Below are 18844 nucleotides of genomic sequence, written 5' to 3' on the forward strand. Positions count from 1 at the left end.
GCCAACGTGTTCATTCCATGCCTAGAAGACCTGTGCAATTCACTCCAGAGCCGCTCCGGAGATGTGTGAACCGCCTTTAATGACATGGCTGTAGGATACCTTCAAGTTGTACATGGTGTTACAGAACAGTATAATTTTAAAGCCGAGTTCACTGCAGTACGGAGGGGTCCGGGGCATCCCTGTTCACCATTTCCGGTCCAATTTCGGTCCAAATTTTTGGCTGAATTCAGACCTGAAACGGACCAGAAGACGCAGGGCACTCCTGTGCAATTCGCTCCAGAGCCACTCCAGAGATGTGTCAACCGGCTTCATTGAGAGATAGTCACAATCTCCTGACATGTGAATTGGATGGGGAGAAACCCACATCCAATTCACAAAAGAGTAAATTCAGCCTTAAGGTCAGACTCAGCAAGAATGTATACTAGCATTATACATGTAAATTAACATACATACAACAGCAGCATCCCAATCTGATTGATTTCAGTTTGAAAAAAAATGTCAAACTATTCAGATATTCAGATATTGCTGTTATTATTACTATTGTTATCAATAAATTTATATTTCTATACCTATGTGCTTCATTTAAAGTCCTTTTCCCCATTCATTTAGACAGGGATGGAGGCACTGGACATTACCAGGTCACCACCTCATATAAAGTCCCAAACTGTTCTTGTTCCTTTTATATAATGATTAGGGATGGAAGCACATAGCTTTTATCTAGTTGGTCTGATGATTTCTTACCAATATTAGGTAATTTCTACTCCAATTTTTTGCCTCGACAATCCCCCACTCTCTATAGGGTTTTTACCCATGGGATGGGTTTATTATTCCCAATTCCTTACTATTTAGCTATCTTTAATATTTGATCAGTGTGACACACAATTTGTTATGGGAGCTTTTGCTCCCATCGCTTCTGGGAGCTTCGACACGGACCGAGGGATCTCCTCCTCCCCCTTCCTCGACCTCATGCCATCTGCGCCGGACATGCGATGACACGGTTCGTGTCACCGCTGCGCTAGCGATGTCCACCTGGCGGCTGATTGGAGGGATTTATTTGGCGCGAAGCTTGTCTGTCTAATTGTTGGTGCCTCCCTCCCCCAGCACACGCCTGTGTGACATTTGTGGGCGTGGGACGGCTGGGTCCATATAGGCTCCTTCATGGGAGGTTGATTCACCCTGGTGGTTTCACTCTACAGAGAGCAGGACATATTGCACTATATATATATATATATTTCATTGTATTACTCTCAAAGTAGTTCTTGTCTGGTTTCAGCATCTTGGTCACCCATGACCCATTTTTCACTTCTTGGAAATCTACCTCCCTGGATGTTGTCCTTACTAGGCAATGGGCCGTTCCACACCACCTCAGCTCCCTGTGGCGATGCCCCTAGTGGGTCCCCCACCTGTAGTGCCACACTTTCATCTTATAGCCACGACTGTAAGTATTTTAGACTGTCGGGGCCCTTATGGGTTTAATTTTTTATTCCTACCATTCATTACAATCCCTTTTCCTTGGCAGGTCAGACCATATAGATATTTCCTCTACTATCACATACTACATACTCCGAGTCACGTGCATGCTCCTGAAGATTGGATCAATCCATGAAACGCATAGAGCTGTCCAAAGCCATCTTTCTACTTGTCATACTCTTCATATATGCATCATGCGATATCACATCCCCCCACAATAAGGAGGACCTGTCACCACCCATCAAAGTACCTGTCACAGTCCATCTGAGTACCGAGTACCTGTCACAGTCCATCTGAGTACCCAAGTACCTGTCACAGTCCATCTGAGTACCCGAGTACCTGAGTACCTGTCACAGTTCATCTGAGTACCCGAGTACATGTCCAGTCCATATGAATACCAGAGTACCTGAATACCTGTCACAGTCCATATGAGTACCAGAGTACCTGAGTACCTGTCACAGTCCATCTGAGTACCTTTCACAGTTCATCTGAGTACCGAGTACCTGTCACAGTCCATCTGAGTACCAGTCATAGTCCATCTGAGTACCCGAGTACCTGTCACAGTTCATCTGAGTACCCGAGTACCTGTTACAGTCCATCTGAGTACCTGTCACAGTTCATATGAGTACCGAGTACCTGAGTACCTGTCACCACCCTTTAGAGTACCCAAATACCAGTCACCAGGCCATCAGAGTACCCAAGTACTTGTCACCAGGCCATCAGAGTACCCGAGTACCTGTCACCAGGCCATCAGAGTACCCGAGTACTTGTCACCAGGCCATCAGAGTACCTGAGTACCTATCTGCAACCCTCATAGAATATACGTTGGGGTGTTTGCTTTCCAAAATGGGGTAATTTTGTGGGTAAATCCACTGTCCTGGTGCTCAAAGACCTTCAAACGTGTGATAGGTAGGAATTAAATGAGATGTGTAATTTATGCTCCTAGAACGCCTGATGGTACTACTTCAATGTTGGGCCTCTGTATGTGGCCAGGCTGTGTAAAAGTCTCACACGTGTGGTATCGCCATATTCGGAAAGAGTAGCAGAATGTATTTTGGGGTGTAATTTTTGCTATATACATGCTATGTGTTTGAAAAATCTTATAAATTGACAACTTTGTGTAAAAAAATTGCGTTTTCATTTTTTTTCCACATTTTCCAAAACTTCTGGAAAAAAATGAACTGTTCAAAAGACTCACTATGCCTCATAGATTATACGTTGGGGTGTTTGCTTTCCAAAATGGGATCATTTTGTGGGCAATTCCACAAAACTACTTCAATGTTGGGCCTTTGTATGTGGCCAGGACGTGTAAAAGTATCACACATGTGGTATCATTATACTTGGGAAGAGTAGCAGAATGTATTTTGGGGTGTAATTTGCTGTATGCATATGCTGTGTTTGAGAAATAACCTGATAATATGACAAAAAAAAAAAAATCTTCATTTTGCAAAGAATTGTGGGAAAAAATACAACTTAAAAAAAACTCATCATGCTACTTAATTAATATCTTGGAATGTCTACTTTCTAAAAAGGGGTCATTTTGGGGGTATTTGTACTTTCCTGACTTGTTAGGCCCCTTCCACAAGAGGCAGATCCGCTCTGCGTGGTCCGCCAGCTCAGCGGGAGATCTCAGACAGATCTGTCTGCTCACAGAATGGGGAGGGGCCTGTCGAGCGCCGCTGAATCCTATGGAGAGATTGGACAAACAGACAGCATGTTCGTTTTCATCCGATCTCATCCGATCCGACCTGCCAAGACAGATGGCGAACGTATCGCCATACGTCTGATTTTAGCGGATCGGATGCCAGCAGACCTGGTCACTGCTGACATCTGTCGCTCCATAGACCTGCATGGAGCATCCGTTCAGGTCCACCTAAAAAACTGACAGGCGGACCTGAACGGTTCGCCCATGTGAAAGGGGCATTAGTGTCTTAAGAAATGAGATACACCTGATGTACAGGCCTGATCAGATGTGATCAATTTTCAGTGATTGGCACCATAGTTTGTAGACTCTATAACTTTCACAAAGACCAAACAATATACACTAATGTGGGTTATTTTTACCAAAGCTATGCAGCAGTATAATTTTTGGCCAAAATGTATGAAGAAAAATTACTAATTTGCAAAATTTTATGACAGAAACAAAGAAAAGGGCATGTTTTTCACATTTTACGGTCTTTTTTTATTTATAGCACAAAAAATAAAAAAAACCACTAGTGATTATATACCACCAAAAGAAAGCTCTATATGTGAAAAAAAACTTCATATGGGTACATATGTAATGTGAGCTCAGACATCAAGCTCTTTACTCTTTACTGCCACCTCTGGCTACTATGTATATGTGCCCCCCTCATGTGATTTGTACTGAGCTTCTCAGCAACATGTCAGCTTTGTGAAAACAGGTTGGGACTAGGTAGGAAGTCCTTCTTTACAAGTAGGGGCTGTGAGGGAAAGGGAGAGGGACTGTTTGTGTACAGGTTGGGGCCAGAGCTTTGTGTGTTTAAAGGTTTGTGTATGTGAGGGGATGGCATATATACAGGTGCATGTGGGGGGGGGGGGCTGGGATATATACAGGTGTGTGGGGGGGCGCTGACATATATACAGGTGTGTGGGGTGGGCTAACATATATACAAGTGTGTGGCGGGGTCTAACATATATACAGGTGTGTGGGGGGGCTGACATATATACAGGTGTGTGGGGGACTTGCCTACACACGATCACACCAAAGCCCGACGGATTTGTACGTGATGGCGTACACCGGACTAAAATAAGGAAGTTGATAGCCAGTAGCCAATAGCTGCCCTAGCGTCGGTTTTTGTCTGTCGGACTAGCATACAGACGAGAGGATTTCTGGTTTACGACGTAAAGATTTGAAGCCTGTTCCAAATCTAAAGTCCGTCAGATTTGCGACTGGAAAAGTCCGCTGATGGTCCAGTGAAGCCCACACACGATTGGATTGTCCGCCGGATTTGGTCTGTCGGCGTCCGTCAGACCAGTCCAGTCGAAAAGTCTGACCGTGTGTACGTCCCATTAGGGTTCCCTTCACTGGAACTAAGGGGCTAAGCCCAACCCCTGAAGAACAACCCCACACCATAATCCCCCCTCCACCAAATGATTTGGACCAGTGCACAAAGCTAGGTCCATAAAGACATAGATGAGTGAGTCTGAGGTGGAGAAAATTGACTGGCCTGCACAGAGTCCTGACCTCAACCCAACAGAACACCTTTTTGTTCAATTAGAGCAGAGACTGCAAGCCAGGCCTTCTTGTCAAACATCAGTGCCTGACTTCACAAATGCGCTTCTGGAAGAATGGTCAAACAATCCCATAGACACACTCCTAAACCTTGTGAACAGCCTTCCTAGAAGAGTTGAAGCTATTATAGCTGTAAAGGGTGGGCCAATTCAATATTGAAACTTACGGACTAAGACTGGAATGCCATTAAAGTTCATGTGCATGTAAAGGCAGGCGCCCCAATACTTTTAACAATATAGTGTATGTTAGGCTCCTCTGCTAGGCTTAGAAATATAACTGTAAAATGCTATTTGACGAAAACCAGCATATCTCAAAACCTAAAACAAGTCCTGTAACTGAAGTGGTTAAAGAAGAACCATAGCCAAAAATAAGAATAAATTGAAGAGCCTAATTTAAAAAAAAATAAAAAATAATAACACAACCCGCTTTGTTGTAATACTCCGCTTCAATCCAGAGGTTTTCCCTGAATTACTTTAATTGTTCCACTAGCTGTCCTGAATCTGTTGGCCAGCACCATTCATCCATCTTCTTCTGAGCCCCAGCATGTGACTGGACTGTGTAAGGAGAAGCAGCGCACTGATGGGATCATCTCTCTGTTGCTCTGTTTTATCTTCTTATCACCTCTTTGTCAGCACATGAACTGATTGACTTTCACACTCCAGCTCCGTTGTACAGGGACTACAAGAGGTTGATACCAGTTCGGATTCAGCTACTTACACTGCTTTTATTAAAAAAAATAAGCTGGATGCAAGGGCTTTACTGCACAAGCTGGGAAGTGAGAACGAGGCTTGGTCAGTCGTAATGGTTATATATTAGCAATGACGGGATGTGACACTCATGCCCTGGAAGAAGTCTTCTAGTGACGAAACTGGTTGGGCAGAGCTACAGATGCACGTCAACATGTTTACCCGGAAGAGCTAGCAATCGTCATTTTGCATAATGGATTTGATTCATGCTGAATTTAATCTTGGAATATGTAGAGTTATTTTGAGGGGACAACAAATTTACACTGTTATACAAGCTGTACACTCACTACTTTACATTGTAGCAAAGTGTCATTTCTTCAGTGTTGTCACATGAAAAGATATAATAAAATATTTACAAAAATGTGAGGGGTGTACTCACTTTTGTGAGATAATGAATATATACAGTATGAACACGTCACCATTTTTCTGGGTAAATATACCATGCATTCCATACATACACAGAAACCAAAACACATAAGTTAAGAAATTAAGATGTGTAATAAAATGGAATGACACAGGTAAAATGTATTGAACCCGCTAACTGAAATTTATGTAATGCTTGGTACAAAATTCTTTGTTGGTAATGACAGCTTCAAGACGCCTCCTGTATGGAGAAACTGGTCGCATGCATTGCTCAGGTGTGATTTTGGCTCATTCATCCACACAAACAGTCTTGAAATATTGAGGGTTCCGTGGGCCTCTTCTATGAACTCTGATCTTTAGTTCTTCCATAGATTTTTTTATTGGATTCAAGTCAGGTGATTGACTGGGCCATACGAGCAGCTTTATTTTCTTTCTTTGAAACCAATTGAGAGTTTCCTTGGCGTTGTGTTTGGGATCATTGTTTTGTCCTCCCTCGTTTCATCTTCATCATCCTGGTAGATGGCAGCGGATTTTTATCAAGAATGTCTTGGTACATTTTTCCATTCATCCTTCCTTCAATGATATGAATTTGCCAGTACCACATGCTGAAAAACAGCCCCACATCATGATGTTCCCACCTCCAAACTTCACTGTTGGTATGGGGGTGTTTTGGGGGTGATGTTCAGTGCCATTTGACCTCCAACATGGTGTGTATTTTGGCACCCAAATAGTTAAATTTTGTTCTCCTTTGACCAGACTATATTCTCCCAGGATTTCACAGGCTTGTCTAAATGTTGTGCAGTAAACTTTAAATGAGCGTCAACATGCTTTTTCTTCAGCAATGGAGTCTTGCGTGGTGAGCTTGCATACAGGCCATGGCGGTTGCGTGCATTACCTATTGTTTTCTTTGAAACAATTGTACCTGCTAATTCCAGGTCTTTCTGAAGCTCTCCACAAGTGATCCTTGGCTCGTGACAACTCTTTTGTTAATTATTTTCACTCTTCTGTCAGAAATTTTGTGAGGAGCACCTGGTCGAGGCCAGTTTACGGTGAAATTACGTTCTTTCCACTTTCGGATTATGGCCACAACAGTGCTCACTGGAACATTCAGACGTTTAGAAATCCTTCTGTAACCAATGCCATCAGTATGTTTTGCAACAATAAGGTTGCGAAGGTCCCGAGAGAGCTCTTTTCTTTTACCCATCATGAGATGTTTCTTGTGTGGCACCTTGGTAATGAGACACCTTTTTATAGGCCATCAGTTGAGACTGAACCAGCTGATATTATTTTGCACTGACAAGGGGCAGGATTGCTTTCTAATTACCTATAGATTTCAGCTGGTGTCGTGGCTTTGCCACTTTGCACCTCCCTTTCTTCATGCGTCCAATACTTTTTCCCTGTGCCATTCCATGTTATTATACATAACTTAATTTCTGAACCTTATTTGTTTTGGTTTCTTTGTATGTATGGATTGCATGGGTTGTTACCGACCAAAAATGTATATAGTGTGTGTGTGTGTATATATATGTATATATATATATATATATATATATATATATATATATATATATATATATTTATGGCTGGAGCCCTATGTCCGGTATGTACATGAATACCACTTACAGTAAAGATAGGACTTACCATCGGAAATGGACCTGAAAGTGTGGACTTAGCATATGAAATGGACCTGAAAGTGTGCCTTGGTCTAATGGCCGGTATGCCAAAATAAGGGGGCATACCCTGGTTTAAGAAATGATTTATTCTGTAAGAGAAATGAATGAAATGAAGTTTGAGAAATGCTGTGAAATGGGGATGGGAGGGTGGGTATCGCGCACAGGAAACCGACAAGCACCACAGGTGAGCGGGCTGCTTAAGTACCCCCCGGGCTCCTCCCATAAATTCAGGCCACCATACTGGCCTTCCTACTTATGGCTGGAGCCCTATGTCCGGTATGTACATGAATACCACTTACAGTAAAGATAGGACTTACCATCGGAAATGGACCTGAAAGTGTGGACTTAGCATATGAAATGGACCTGAAAGTGTGCCTTGGTCTAATGGCCGGTATGCCAAAATAAGGGGGCAAAAACATTCAGGTAGGGTTATGATTTTATTGATTTTCAATTATTTATTGAGCCAATTTGGAGAATGCCTGTGCCATCTCTGTTTGTGGGTTGGGGATATACCGGGCGAAGCAGGCTGACTTCCACCTGCCCAGTCTTTTGATGATGTGGTCCGGAACCCCGTGGCGGGATGCCGCGGAGGCTGCTCCGATGCGAAACGAGTGTCCGGAATACTGACTAGGGTTAAGATGAAGATTGCGGAGAAGTATTCTTATGTGTTCCACAAACTGAGAGGCGTTTAAGGGTTTAACTGGGAACGGTAGAAGGGGACTGCTGTCTGGCTGTTCAGGCAGGAGTGACAGGAGCCGGTTGAGTACGGCGACTGGACACCAGCTGTTGTCGGTTTTGTAGAGGTGAATGTTCGCTCCTGAGCCCGTTTGCTGGGTTTTAGAGACCTCGAGGTGCAGGATGAAGTGGTCTTGGTATCTAAGTAAGTGTCGTCTGCGTAGTACTCGGTCTGTGGGTTTGTTAGAGGTGAATTCGCCAGGGCGCATGAACCCATAATACGCTAGATATATCGCTGCTTGTAAGACCGTGCTGCGGAGCAGACCGAATGGCGAGGTAGCCAGAATAGTTGACATGTCCCTAAAGATGGGTCCCGTAATGGGCAAGCGCTTAGTGCTGATGACTGGTTGTTGTTTCTGGATTCCCCTTAAAACGGCTCGTATAGCGTGAGATGAGAATAGTGAAGATTTCGTGGGGTCTTCAAGCGCCATAAAATGTTGAATGCCGGCTAGGTATAGCCGGATGGTATTGTAGGATAAGGCCAACTGCGTGTGGCAGTGTGCAGTGAAGGCCAGTACCTGCTTGATATCTGTTGGTCCTTTACTGCAGGACGTGAGGAATTTGTTGAAGGCCTTCCAAGCTGTCTGGTAGGCTTTAAGTGTGTTGTAGGAGAGGGAATGATTTATGAGTTGTGTAGCTCCGTGTAAATGTTGATCTAGTCCAGGGTCAGTTGTGACCAGACAGGGATAGGGGCCGACATTGGATCGGCATCGGGAACCTGTTTGAAAAAGGAGGAATAATTGAAACGTGACAGTGCGTCAGCTGCTGAGTTGTATCTGCCGGGAATGAATGCACAGTGTATATTGAACTGATGTTGTAAAGACAGTTGTACCAACCTGCGCAGGAAGGACATGACTGCTAGGGACTTGGACCTGCCTTTGTTGATGATGTCTGCCGTGGCCTGGTTGTCGGTGCTAAAGACTACAGTTTGTCCTGTCCAGTGGTGGCCCCAGAGTTGTGCGGCTGCCACTATGGGGTAAAGCTCAAAGAGGGCAGATGTTTGGGAAAAGCCGGGTATCAATAGTATCTGTTGAGGCCAGGGTCCTGAAAACCAATAATGGCCAAAAATTGCCGCGAAACCTGTGGAGGCTGCGGCGTCCGTTACCACCTGGGGTGAATGGACCGAAACTATAGGTATGAATAGAGATATGCCATTCCAGGCGGACAAGAATTCCTCCCACATGGATAGGTCCGCTATGGCTGCGGAGTCTAAATTCAGAATCTGATCAGGGTCTTGAGTTTCCGACAGAAATCTGAGTAGGCGTGATACAAATGTGCGGCCTTGTGGAATAATTCGCATGGCGAAGTTGAGCATACCCAGGAGGGACTGCAACTGTTTTTTGGTACAGTCCTTGGTGTGTGTAAACTCGTGAAGGACTGCCCTAATGCGTGATAGTTTGTCGAGGGGGAGACTGGCTTGCATTGCGCAGGTATCCAAGCTGACCCCGAGAAAAGTGATGCTATTTGCTGGGCCATCGACTTTGTGCTCGGCAATAGGAACATTGAGGTTTCCAAAAATTACCCTAAGTTTGTCGAGATCTCCTGGGGGCTTGCTGGGTGGTTCTATCAGTAGGAAGTCATCTAGATAATGGATGACTTCATGGCATTGACCTTTGTGTAATAGTATCCAACCGAGGGACTGGGCGAACGTGTCGAAGAGCCACGGGCTACTCTTCGAACCGAAGGTGAGCTTTGTAGCAAAATAATATGCTTCCTTCCACTTGATGCCATGCCAGCACCAAAGGGATGGGTGGATGGGCAGGAGCTTGAAGGCATCCGAGATGTCGGCTTTGGAGAGCCAGGCGCCTGTGCCTGCTTTGATGATCGCTTGTATTGCCATGTCCACGGAAGAATATTTTAGGGAAAACTCCTCGGAGGGGATCAGGGAATTGAGACTGGGTATGTGGGAAGAATGAGGCGCAGACAAGTCGTACACCAAACGCAATTTATTTGAAAACTTGCCCTTGACAAGCCCAATAGGGCTGACTCTCCATGTGTTGAAAGGGGGGCAACTGAAAGGGCCTATCACGTAACCTCGATCCACCTCTGCCTGTAAGAGCTGATCTATGGCTTGTTCGTCAATGGCTGCCGAACGAAGATTGGCACATTCGTGGGTAGTGTGGGGTAGTGAAATGAGGCCGGTGTGAAAGCCTGCTGTGAAGCCTTGAATAAGGAAGGTGGCCAGGGAAGGGGTGGGATGTGAAGTGAGATACCATCCTAACCATAAGAGGTTGATCCGGCTTAGTCACGCCTTCCTGTGTTGCTTGACTTCACACAAAATCCTAGGGTGTGCTCTATGACATAAGGTGCAGAGGTGAAGTAGACGGCACTGGCTGAAGTTGCAGGACCCCTGATTAAAGTTATTACAGATGGCTGCCCCTCCCACGGTTCGGACTGGGCGTCCGAGTTTGTCCACCTGAGGCGTTGGTTCAGGGATCGGCTGACCCTGTACTGAACCTGAGGTAGAGGGAAACTCGAAAGGCCGTCTGGTTGCCGTATTGGCGCACCAGGTGGCAGTGTGGGTGGAAGACTGGCAAATCGCACACAGAGGTGAGCGTAAGCCGGCAAAGTGGCGGCAGAAGAGCTCTGTATCCATGAGACTCCAATCTGTCGTGATCTGGAACTGTATGAGTCTGGCCGCGGCCTTGGCTGAAAAGGAACGATGGTAGTCGTAAAAGGCAAAACCTCCGTACTTGTGGCCCAAGTCTACCACAGTATGGAGATACAAGTCCAGCTCTTCCCGCCTGCTAGGGGTGGCTGAGCACAGGACATCTCTGAGCATGCCAAAGGCCAGGGTAAACTCTGAGACTGTTAGCTTGCGGTTCAATCTGGGGTCTTTGGCTTTAAGGACCACTGATATGTCACCCCAGGAGTAGGCTTTGTTTTCTGCCAAATCATGCACGGAAATGAGGAGAGAGGCCAGGTTGACGTCCTTGCCGTCCAAGATGTCCTTCCTGATACTGGTTGGGACCAGGTGGGAGGGGTAGACAATGTGGCTCGAGCCTGAGGTACCTGCAGGAAGAGGTGTCAAGCTTTGAGTTGCAGTTGGGTCGGGGACAGCCGTGGCCGGTCGGGCCTCCAGAAGTGCAACCCTGGTTTGGACGTCTGCCACTGAGGTGGATAGAGATGACACCATCGTGTGTAATTGTGAAATGGCCGATGATATCGACTGAAGGGACGCCTGTTGGATACTGGGTCCTGCTGCTGGTGGGGGAAAGAGGAGTTTGAAAAGCTCGCCTTTCCTTGCTGTGGCGGGGAAGGGGACACCTCTGCGTCTGAGCTCTGCCGTCAGTTTGGGGATAGTCCATCCCCTAAGGGATTGCACGCTGCCGCTTTCTGAGACCGGAGAAGGTGACAGAGGGGCCGTGAGGTCTTCGCTGCCGGTCTGAGACATGGTTGCTCTGGTGAGGATTCTCTTGAGCTTTTATTTCCTGGTTGACTGTAACCTATTAGGGGTGAGATGAATTTCAAGTTTTTTCTTTGATCCGCTGAAACATACTTACCCGACTTATTCTCCCATTCCCCTTTTTTTTTTTTTTTTTTACCTGGGGGGATATCGTCCAACCTGGTGCAGGGTGGACCTACTGAACTTTGACTGACCTGAGAAAACGAAAAGGTGACAATTCGTGAAGGGATTGCTAACTGATTTTTTGAAGCAACGATTTGTACGACAATGAAACGATTCGAAATGTTTGCCTTGATTATGAATGGACTCCATGACAGAGGTCCGGCCTGGTCGTCATCATTGATTCGACCGAGAACCGGGCTCTGGAGCATGTATTGAAATGAGGCAAGTGAAAACATTGGTGCACCCGGGATGATCTGGTGCCTGTTTGATGCATCTGGATTCGAATCGGAGCACCGTATGAAATGAAATGAGAGAAATGATTATTAGACCGAGGCTTGAATTGGTTGTGCCGTGTTTGCGACTGGCAACCAACCGAGCTCTGGTATAGGTATGAAATGCTGTTTGGAACCAGCAAGGCATTCCGTAAAGAATCGGTGCATGTCAGATGCGACTGGTTCCGGAACGGTGATGCGTTGTGGGAGTGAAATGGTAGTAAGCTGCATGGCAGAGACATGGATCCATCTCCCGATGTCTGCGATTAGCTATGATCCGGACTTTGAAGCATGTATCAGAAATGAGGCCGAGCCCTGGGGTACGCCATAATGAATCGGTGCATTTCCATGCGACTGGATTCATGTGTGAACGTGATACGTGGAGATGAAATGATAACCATGACAGAAGGTACGAATTACTGATAAACGTAACTCTGGAGCATGTATAGAAATGAGGCCAGTCCTGGGGCACGCCGAGACGAATCGGTGCATTGCCATGCGACTGGATTCATGTCGGAACGTGATAGGTGGAAATGAAATGATAACCATGACAGAGGTATGAATGACTGAAAACGTAACTCTGGAGCATGTATAGAAATGAGGCCAATCCTGGGGCACGCCGAGACGAATCGGTGCATTGTCATGCGACTGGATTCATGTCGGAACGTGATAGGTGGAAATGAAATGATAACCATGACAGAAGGTACGAATTACTGATAAACGTAACTCTGGAGCATGTATAGAAATGAGGCCAGTCCTGGGGCACGCCGAGACGAATCGGTGCATTGCCATGCGACTGGATTCATGTCGGAACGTGATAGGTGGAATGAAATGATAACCATGACAGAGGTATGAATGACTGAAAACGTAACTCTGGAGCATGTATAGAAATGAGGCCAGTCCTGGGGCACGCCGAGACGAATCGGTGCATTGCCATGCGACTGGATTCATGTCGGAACGTGATAGGTGGAAATGAAATGATAACCATGACAGAGGTATGAATGACTGAAAACGTAACTCTGGAGCATGTATAGAAATGAGGCCAATCCTGGGGCACGCCGAGACGAATCGGTGCATTGCCATGCGACTGGATTCATGTCGGAACGTGATAGGTGGAAATGAAATGATAACCATGACAGAGGTATGAATGACTGAAAACGTAACTCTGGAGCATGTATAGAAATGAGGCCAATCCTGGGGCACGCCGAGACGAATCGGTGCATCTTTTCGATGCGACTGGATTCGAATCGGAGCGCGGTAGGTGACTGAAATGAGAAATGTTTTGAAATGATTTGAAATGTTAGAAATGAGTTCTAGAATGTTTCAGAAATGAGAAATGATTGGTATCGAACTGACTTGATCCGATAACTTGCAAGTTGCGACTTGCTATGGCTGTTTACTGATGCATATATTTAAACACCGACATGCTAGAAATGAAGCGACGTCTGCGTCGCGGTGCTGTCGAAATGGTAACATATCGAAAGTACGAGCGATATACATTACAATAGTGAAGTGCGAGTAACGAAATTGAAAGTACGGTTTAGTGACATGACATGAAACGAAAAATGCGATATGCATTGCAGTTTATGAAAAGCGAGTGAAACGAAAAATTTGAAATTACCGTTTAGTGACCTGATATGAAAACGAAAAGTCCGACGGGACCTTACCTGCGACAGCCAAGCCAGCCGCGTGGTACAAACTACGAACGAAAAACGCGGACTTCGAAAGTTTTGAGAACGGTATCGAATACGAAATTTTGCGAGGCAAGAACTTGCGGACGCTGGTATATCGAATAGTCGGCCTAGTGACGTATATCGCGCACAGGAAACCGACAAGCACCACAGGTGAGCGGGCTGCTTAAGTACCCCCCGGGCTCCTCCCATAAATTCAGGCCACCATACTGGCCTTCCTACATATATTTATATAATTTTTTTTTTCTTATAAGCCAGGTTAAATGCATTTGAAATGCAAGCAGTTTAAATACTTGAATTGGACTTGGTATCAGCCTCTTGGACTCTTGGAACCCATTGTACAGCACAGCTCAGACTGGGAGAAGGAGAATCAGCCCAAGGAGGCAATCGGCTGTGCTTCAGTACTCATGAACACTATGAACAAGGGGCATATGGATAGGAGAGGGCAGCAGAGTGACAGAAAGATCAGGTCTTCAGTCTGCTACTTCTCTTTTCACTGTTCAGTTATAGACTGGGGTAGGGAAAAAACATGTCAATGTAAAAATTAACCTGCAGCAGACAACATAGGGCTTGTAGTGCTGCTCCAAGCAGGAGGCTTCAGATTCTCCCCACCGGCACTCACAACACTGGAGCAGGAGCCACTCAAAACCAACCCAATATAATCACAGTGTGTGTATATGTGTGGCCTCAGCCAGTGCCACTTCAACCATGCCCCTCCGCTGGCTGAGACCACACATGTACCCACACCGTGATTATATCAGTTCACTTCTCTTCCTCGCTATGCAGCAGACAACAATCATGCCTTCTGTGTATGTGTATTGAAATATTTTTTGCCCATTTAGGAAGACATGGAGTAAAGGTAATCATAGCTACACAACCAAAAGAAATACTACTAATGAAAACTAAATTTAATGCACAAATTGCAATAAAAAAAAAGAAAACTTACAAATGAGCTGATACTGAGTAACCTCTGTCAACTAAATATAATATTAAGATGTACATATTTAGATGACACTGACATGCCGATCTTCTCAAGCATCACTTTTGAAGTCCAAACTTCCTCTGCAGCTATGATAAATAGGAGTCTGGATTATATCCTCTGCGGCAGAGACCACATGAGTGGGGTGTATAAGTGTAACAGGTAGTCTGGTGACATCTAGTGGTAGAAACATCTATTTGAACATTTTAGTAGCAATATCGTTTTTGACATTGTGGATTAAGAATATCATATCTTCTGAAATAACTATTGTAGTTACCGCAATGATAACTCATCATGAGATATGACGGCCATGAAATACTCCCTTTCACTTGTTTTGTGAAATTACATTATGTGACTTACCTCATGAACACCATAAAGTGAATATAATGCAGCGTACACACGATCGGAAATTCGGCCAGCAAAAGACCGATGAGAGCTTTTGGTCAGAAAATGTGACCGTGTGTATGCTCCATCGGACTTTTGCTGGCAGAATTCCCGCCAGCAAAAGATTGAGAGCAGGTTCTCAATTTTTCGGTTAGAAAAAGTTCCAATCTGAAAATTCGATCGTCTGTAGAAATTCCGCTGCGCAAAATTCCTACGGATGCTCAGAAACAATTCGACGCATGCTCGGAAGCATTGAGCTTCATTTTCTCGGCTCGTCGTAGTGTTGTACGTCACCGCGTTCTTGACAGTTGAAAGTTCAGAGAACTTTTGTGTGACCGTGTGTATGCAAGGCAAGCTTGAGCGGAATTCCGTCGGAAAAACCATCCAAGTTTTTTCCAATGGAAAATCCGCTCGTGTGTACGTGGCATAAGACCGGGTTTTTTCTGGCACTTTTTGTTTACAAGTTTAAATCAGTACTTTTTGCTAGAAAATTACTTATAACCCCCAAACATTATACAGTTTTTTTGCAGAGACCCTAGGGAATAAAATAGCGATCGTTGCGCAGCCATTTTGCAAACACAAATTTGGAAAAAAATACACTTTAATGAATTTTTAAAAAAAAGAAAACACAAAATATAGCTCTTTTTGTAAAAATGTGAAATATGATGTTATGCTGAATAAATAGATAGATTTATTATTTAGATAGACACTTTAAGATTGCGTCAAACTACGGTATTTAAAAATCTCCATAGGAGACGCTTTAAACGTCTTTACAGGTTACCTGTTTAGAGTTACAGAATTATTGCTCTCGCTCTAACGTTCGCAGTGATACCTCACATGTGTGGTGCGAATACCGTTTACATATGCATACTTACATATGCGTTCGCTTCTGCGTGAGAGCACAGAGAGATGGGGGTGCTTTAAAAAAAAAATCTTATTTATTTTACTTTTAATTTTTACATTGTCCCTATAATATTTGTTTTTTGATTACTTTTATTCCTATTATTTAAACATCCCTTGTAATAGAAATAAGGATGACAGATCCTCAAAAAGACCCCGAATCTCTTCTTTACATTTAAAAGCAAAAGATAAAAAAAAATAATAATGATAATATTTTTTTTTTTTGATCTTTTGCTTTAAAAAAATAGAAATTGTTTACTTCCAGCCTAGACTGGAAGTGACATCATGACGTCGCTCTGGTCCTCCACGGTCATAGAGGTGATCGAAGAGGATCTAGTCTTTGATCGCCTCTGGAACTAGCCGGCTGCACTGACGGATCATTTCTCGGGCGAACCGGCGGAAACGGTAAGCCCGAGAAACACCGGCGAGCAGCGGGCAGCGTCCCCTCCTGACAGCGTTCCAGCGGCTCATGAGCCATTCGGAACACTTTCATGAGAAAGCCACCTGAGAGTTGTAAAAAAACGATATGGCTGATTATCTTCACTTCACATAAACCACTTCAAAGCCACAGCATATACGTATTGCGGTCTTAAAGTGGTTAAAAGATAAGTTCACCTTTGTAAAAAAATAAAATAAATGCACATCTTTTTGCAGGTAAAAAATGTGCATTTATTAATTTTTTTTTATTAGAAGCCTGTAAAGCATTGCACCCACGATCAGCAGATCACGGTTGCAATCTCAGGCTCCTGCAGATTGTCAGTATAGCTTGTACCACCGACGGGCAGGCAATTACTGAATGACAGGAAGAAACAATGAACTACCTAAAGCACTCATCAGCACCCTGGTAGTTCATAGAGAAGTAAAAGCCATCAGCCATAATAGTTGACGGTAATTGTAGTTCACCATTGACAGAAATCAGTGAATGAATGATGCGGCTGGGTGGGCGGAGCACAACACAGCCACATTTTTTGTGACAGAGGGTGCGGGGAGAAGAACCCCGGGCTGCTGTCACAAGGGGAGCTGTGGGGGTGGTGGTGCTGTGGGGTTTCTGCACCAGTAACATGTTACACCCTGAATACGGGTATAACATGTAACATGTTAGCAAAGGTGAACTTATCCTTAAAAGTGTAAAATATAAACTTTCAAATCTTGAATAAGGATAGAGAGACCAGTATACAATGATCACACACTGACAATGGTCTGACCATTGTTCGGCCACATTTATAAATCATTACAGCAGGCTATCAGTTGACCAACAATGGTTTTCAATATGCAGAAGACAATGAGCTTAATCCAGCTTGGCTGCACCCCGTCCTGTTATTTGGCCCAACCCCTTTATATTGTGGCCACTCCCCCCACCCAGCAAGTGCAAGAATGAATAGAACTCCATGTGTGCTTACTTGAAAAGTGAAACATGGCGCAGTGTGCAGAAGCAGAATCACCAGACCTGCTTTGTAATGGTGTACGTAGCACATCTGACACACAAAGCTGGTCATTTGTTTATTACCACCACTACCCCCCCCCAAAAAAAAAAAACTGGACTGAAGAAGTAAAGCAGCTTGCATAGCACACTGTAGCAAACTGTAGGTGTGGTCAGATTGTGTTTAACCACTTACCCACTGGACACCTAACCCTCCTTCCTGCCCAGGCCAATTTTCAAATTTCAGTGCTGTCACATTTTGAATGACAATTATTCAGTGTCAGAAACCATGAAATCAGACCGAGACAGAAGTACAGTTAAATCACACTTGTTTAACAATAAAAGTAAATAGAACAAAACATAGTCAAAACGTAGCCAAAGTTCAGGAACCGTAACGGATAGTCAGACAAGCCAAACGTCAGGGAGCAGGAGATAAGCGTAATAAAGCAGGATCTGGAGCCAGAAGGGATGTCAGCCAAGCAAGTCTTTTAACAGGAATGCAGGAGAGCGTCTCTGTGATGTTGACTAGGGTGAAGGCAGAGATCCTCTGGACTGGATGGCTTAAGTAGGCAGGACTGACGAGCAGGATATCATCAACAGCTGAGTAACTGTGGAGAGATAGGAGCTGGCAATTAGCCGACAGCTGAGCGGCCAGCTCAGAGAAGGAAGGGCTGAGCCCAGCCCTGACATTCAGTCGTGCAACACTGTACCCATATGAAATTTTTGTCCTTTTTTTTACACAAATAGAGCTTTCTTTTGGTGGTATTTAATGACCTCTGGGTTTTTTGCGCTATAAATAAAAAAAGACCAAAAATTTTGTAAAAAATGCATTTTCTTAGTTTCTGTTATAAAATTTAGCAAGTTAGTAATTTTTCTTCATAAGTTTTGGCCAAAATTTATACTGCTACATATCTTTGGTAAAAGTAATTAAAATGAGTGTATATTGTTTGGTCTGTGTGAAGGTTATAGAGTCTACAAGCTATGGTGTCCAACACAGAAAATCTAATTTCTTGAGACACTAACAAGCCAGGAAAGTACAAATACCCCCCAAATTACCCCTTTTTGGAAAGTAGACATTCCAAGGTATTTAGTAAGAGGCATGGTGAGTTTTTTCACGTTGTAATTTTTTTCCCACAAATCTTTGCAAAATGAAGATTTTTATTTTTTTTTCACAAAATTGTCATATTAACAGGTTATTTCTCTCACATGGCATATGTGAGAGAAATACCACAAATTACACCCCAAAATACATTCTGCTACTCCTCTTGAGTATGGTGATACCACATGCGTGAGACTTTTACACAGGGTGGCCACATACAGAGGCCCACCATGGAGGGAGCACCATCAGGCGTTCTAGCGACATAAATTACACATATCTTTTCCTGACAAC

Source organism: Aquarana catesbeiana, linkage group LG07 (genome assembly GCF_042186555.1).
Source record: "Aquarana catesbeiana isolate 2022-GZ linkage group LG07, ASM4218655v1, whole genome shotgun sequence".
Taxonomy (NCBI): domain Eukaryota; kingdom Metazoa; phylum Chordata; class Amphibia; order Anura; family Ranidae; genus Aquarana; species Aquarana catesbeiana.